Here is a 6,000-nt window from a genome sequence, read left to right as displayed (position 1 = left end):
TACCCCAAGCCATTATTACAGGAAATGTTGGAGGGACTTCTTTAAGAAGAAAAAACATGTATCAAAAATAGGACTAAAGAATGTTAATAACTACATTCCTATCAACAAGTATCTCAAACAGAAAAGAACTAAGTGCTCCAACAAAAAGATAGGGTGGTTGAATGGATAAGAAAAGAAGACCTGCTGCCTACAGGAGACTCGTTTATGATTAAAAGACACATTGAGTCTAAAAGGAAGGGGATAAGAAAATACATTGCCTTGATGGACCTAGAGGGTATTGCACTGAATGAATTAAGTCAGAGAAAGACAAATATTATTTCATGTACACGTGGAATCTAAAGAACAAAACAAACAACAACAAAAATGGAAACAAACTCATAGATACGGAGAATATTTTGAGGGCTACTAGATGTTAGGTGGGTTGGGGGACAGCACCAAATGGCAAAGGTATTAAGAAGTACACATGGATAGTTACAGAAGAGACATGGAGATATAAAGTATAGCATAAGGAAAATAGTTAACAATGTAATAAATATGTAAAGGGGAAGGGGGGTACTAGGTTTAGTAGGGTGATCACAGCATAGTGATTTAGATTTCTAATCACTATGTTGTACAAATGAAACTAATATATTATTGTATGTCAGCTATAGTTGAAAAAAACTCATTGAATTGTACAATGTGAATATGAGCAACCAATTATCTATTATATTTCAATAAAGTTGGAAAAAGAAAAGTTCAACATTATATGCCTAGTCTATGGCCCAGTAATTTTACTACTAGGTATATGTCCAGGAGTGATGAGTATACAGATCAAAGAGGATCTGTACAAAAATGTTAGTCATAATAGCCTGCTCCCCCTCCCAAAAAAGCCCCTAAAAATAACACAAGCGTAAATCAGTAGGAGAATACAGAATTAATTGCAGCATATACACAATGGAAAACTCAGCAATAAATATGTATATAATAACAAATATTTATAAATATATATGTGTTAAAAAGAAGCCAAGGCAAAAATGAATACTGTATGGTTCCATTATATGAAGTTTAACAACAAGCAAAACTAGTATGTTGGTAGAATTCTAGACAGTAGTTGACTGGGAAGGGGTATAATACTTTATAGGATGAAAGAATTGTTCTACATCCTGATCTGAGTAATAATTTCACAGGTATACACACACACATATATTCACACATAGATAAAAATGAATCAAGCTGTACACTTAAGATTTATGCATTTAACTAACTTTAATGTATAGATATAAAAAATATTACCAGAGATAAAGAGGAATCTATCAAAGTTATAAAAGAATTGAGTCAATAGAATAAAACGGTCCTAAGTATGTGTGTGTGTGTGTTTGTAACATACATAAAGCAAAAACAGACACAGAGGGGAGATAGAAACAACTCCATAATTATATTTGGAAATTTTTAAAAAATTCATCTAGTAACTGAGAGAAGAAACAATTTAAAGATAAGTAAGGATATAAAAGATTTGAAAAAAAGATAGTTGACATAATTGACACTTATAGAACAGTCTATCAGCAATTACAGTATATACTTTTTTTCCAAGTATACTGGACCATTTACCAGAACTGACATATGCTGAACCACAAAAAACAAAGGATAGAAATTATGCAAAATACATTCTTTGATAACAATGAAATCTAGGTAGAATTCAATAACAAAAAGATATAGATAACTAAAAATTCTAAAGTATTTAAAAATCAAACAATATACTATTAAATAACTCATGTATTGAAGAAGAAATGAAAATGAAAATTAGAAATATTTGAAAAGAGTTATAAAAATGATGTATAAAGACTTGGAGAATTCATGTTCATAGGAAACTTATAGCTCAAATGAGTATATTATAATAAAATGATGAATGCCTGAAAATCAATTATCTAAACATCTATCTGAAGAAACTAGAAAAAGATGAAATAAAATCTAAAGAAAAAATGTAGAAATAAACAAAAATCAATGAAATATAAAATACATGGAAATCAAAAAAGCAACAGAGAACATTGGTTCTTTGAAGAGAATGATACATTCATAAATGCAATTTCAATAAAGTTCCCAATCACCCATAAAGGACTTGTGCATAAATAGCAACTTCACCTGACATATTTGGCAGTATAGGTTATTGGGGGAAGAGATGGACTTTTAAGCAAAGTTTCTCTTACCATTCATCACGTGGAAGAAGTAAAATTAAATTTCTACCCTCATAGAAAAATAAATTCCTGGTGGCTTAAACAATTTTAAATGAACAAAATATTATATATATATATATATATATATATATATATATACACATATATATATATGAAGAAAACAATATTTTTATGGTCTGGGGTAGGAAAAACTTCCTAAGGAAAAAACCTTACGTCATAAGGGAAGAAATGGAAAATTTACAGAACTTAAAGTAACTTTTATCCGCTAAAAGTCACCATTTAGAGAGTCTGACTATACCATGTGTGCAGGGAAGTAGAATAATGAGAAATCATTAATGGTTGGTGGGCATATGTTGGTATAAACATTTTTGAAAATAAAGTATTACCTTGGCAAGTGGAAGTAACAGTAGGCAATTCTGATCTAGGAATATATCTTGTGTATTTTTTAAGAAGACATGTTAATATATTTACAATTATATTGTTTAAACAGCAAAACACAAGATACAATACAAATATCCATCAATAACTTGTGGTATATTCTTATATATAGCCAAAAAATGCTTAAATCTCATTAATACTGAGCAAAAATTAAACCCACAGAAGATTATATACAGTTTCATTCCATTTTATCACATTCAAAGATATGTAAATGTAAACAAAATGTTTATGAATATATACATATGCAGTCAACCTAAAGAGAGAAGCACAAGAGAAAGATCAAATTTGGGATAGTGATAACTTCAGGGGTAAGGTGTTAGAAATAGGAAAAAAAAACTATAAAAGGATTGATAATGTTTGATTTCTTAAGCTGGAAAGTGTGTGTAAGATATTGGATTTATTATTTTTAACAGCACATACACATATGCTCTTATATGTATATTTAATAAAAGTATTAACAAAACTATCATTCATGAAAATAAAACATGATCTTATGGGAATTTCTGGAAAGTAAAAACATGACTCTTGCAATTTAAAATTATAAATTTTAAATTTTAAATTCTGGTCACAGAGGAAGATCAAATTAGTGAAGAGGAAGATAGATCAGAACTCAATGCAAAGTATCAACAAGTACAAATTAAGAGGGGAAGAAAACTCATGGAGGAAGTTTCTTTAAGTTTTAGCGAAAACAAAAATGTTCCCATCTGAACACAGAGAAATATGAACAGCAAAGATTAAGAGAAAGTTCAAAAAGTCTCTAGAGGCAGTCAAAGTAGAGTTAAAAAGGAAAAAGAATCAGATAGGCATTAGTTTTATCTGCCACACTTGATTTGAGAAAGCAATAGATTTTTTTGCTGCTGGTAATGGTGGTGGTGATGTGTGTATGTGTGTGTGTGCATGCAGCACAAGGATTTGAATATATAATCTTTAATTGAAATAGGTTATTTGATATTCAAATGTAAAGATAGAATGATGACCTTGGACTTGCAAGTGCCCTGAAAGTTTGTTATCCACAAAAAGTTTCTGAAAGAAAAAAATAATAAAGCAAAGGATGAAGTAGATACAGGGCTCCAAAACAGTAGGCAACACAGAAATAAGTACAATTTCTAGTTGATCAGGAGGAAGATAAGAGTTCTAGTAGGATAGAGTAAGAAGCTCAATCCTTTCCTCAAAAACCAATGATAAAATGGGGGGGGAAATTAGCAAAAGCAACCATTGGAAATTGTCCAAAGTCATACAATAAACAGGGTAATATCTTTTCAAAACCTACTGAACTTCAGGTAAGAACTGTAGGAGTTAGTGTCATTCCTGTCACCCCAGTGCAGTTAGAGCAGTAGTTCTTCTAGGATGGGGCAAGTCATGAATATCGGCAGTTGCACTACTCACTTGAGTGAAGGCTTACTTGTTTGAGAACGGGTATTTTAAAACCTCATGTCCACAGCTAATTATAAGCAACAATAGCAATCTCAGCAGTAACCAAACAGGAAAGGCCACCTGCTCATTGAGCCTGAGGTTGGAGTCCTAGATGGAGCAAACAACAGGCTAGCAGATTAACCAGCATTTAATAGGAAGACATAGGAAATGAGATAGCCACAGAAAACCTTTTCACACATCCCTTTCTGACTGCCTGCCTGCATATGCAGAGGGATGTGAGTGGGACCAGTGGAAAGTAAAAGAGCAGACTTTGAATATACTCCTCTGCCCATACACAGGTCTATTGATAAATATTGGAAGCCTACTGGCTCAAAGTGTCTTAGCACAACTTCTGACCAATTATTGGCTAATCACTCACTGATGCAGACACAGAGATGACCTCAACAAAGATAGGCTTGAAAATAAAGAATAATGTGAAAAACAGATATCAGCAGGCGCACATCACTGAGGAGACAGATTTCATAGATTTAGTGTAGGCAAATTACTAAACAATCACTACCACTTACACCCTCTCTGGAGAAAAATAATCTAGAGTTGCTGTAATATATTTCAAATATCCAGTTTTTGATTAAAATTTAGGAGACATGCAAAGAAGTAGGAACATGTAAACCTTACTCAAGAAAATAAAGCAGTCAATAGAAACTGAGAGAGTCCATCTGGTTGATTTAGCAGACAAAGACTTCGAAAGAAAAAAAATTATTTCAAAAATTTAAGGAAAGTATATAATGAGTCAAGAAATAGAAAATCTAAATAAATAAATATTTTCAAAAAGAGCTAAATGAAAATTCTACAGTTGTAAACCATGATGACTGAAATAAAAATTTATTAGAAGGACATGACAGCAGATTCAAGCTGACAAATAATCTTAACTTGAACATAGATCAATAGGTATTTTCCAGTCTGAAGAATAGAAACAATTTTAAAAAATTAACAGAGCCTCAAGACTTAGAGACACCATTAAGTGAACCAACATACATGTAATGGAAGTCTGAGAAGGGAGGAAGAGAAAAGAAAGAGCAGAAAATAATATTTGAAGAAATAAATACATGAAACATTAATTTATCAATCTGAGGAAGCTCAATGAAACTTAAGTAGAATAAGCATAAGAGAGATCCACATCTGGACATAATAGAATCAAACAGTTAAAAGACAATGAGAAAATCTTGGAAATAGTAAGAAAATGACTTATATACAGGGGAACAACAACATGATTAATAGTTAAATATTCAGCAGAAAAAATAGATAACAGAACACATGGTAAATCAAAGTGCTGAAAAAAAATTGTTGGTGAATATCAAGAATTCTACATCCAGCAAAAACTATCTTTCAAAAATGAAGGTAAAATAAAGATATTCTCGGATAAAGACAGAATTTTTGGTAGTGACCTTCTTTATCAGATATACTGAAGGAGGTCTTTAGAGCTGAGACTAAATGACACCAATTCATAACTAGTGTCTGTATAAATAAATATCACTGAAAAAGAAAAATATGTGGGTAAATAGAAAAGATTATATAAATAAAATTTTTCTTTTTCTCTTAACTTATACTTTAAAAGACATTATTACCTTAAACAATAATTACAACATTATATTTGGGGTTTGTTGCATGTATGCATTTATAAGAGGAAAATAATAGCCTAAAGGAGGAGGAGATGAAATAGGACTATATTGTAAAATAATTTTTATATTTTACCCAAATAAAGTTAGTAATTATCTGAAGATTGTGATAAAATAAGATACATATTATAAAAGAATCCTAGAGAAACTATTAAGAAATATTTTTAAAGGTAAAAATCAATAAAGAAATTAAAATGGTACACTAAAAATATATATTCAACACAAAGAAGGAGCAGTAAAGGAGAAACAGGAACAAAATCAATTTGAAATATATAGGAAAAATAGAAAATAGAAGATGTAAATCTAACCATATTAACATTTATACATAAATAGACAAAGGC

This window comes from Rousettus aegyptiacus, unplaced genomic scaffold (genome assembly GCF_014176215.1).
Source record: "Rousettus aegyptiacus isolate mRouAeg1 unplaced genomic scaffold, mRouAeg1.p scaffold_m13_p_6, whole genome shotgun sequence".
In the NCBI taxonomy this organism is placed as follows: domain Eukaryota; kingdom Metazoa; phylum Chordata; class Mammalia; order Chiroptera; family Pteropodidae; genus Rousettus; species Rousettus aegyptiacus.
Note: the sequence above shows the minus strand (reverse complement) of the source record.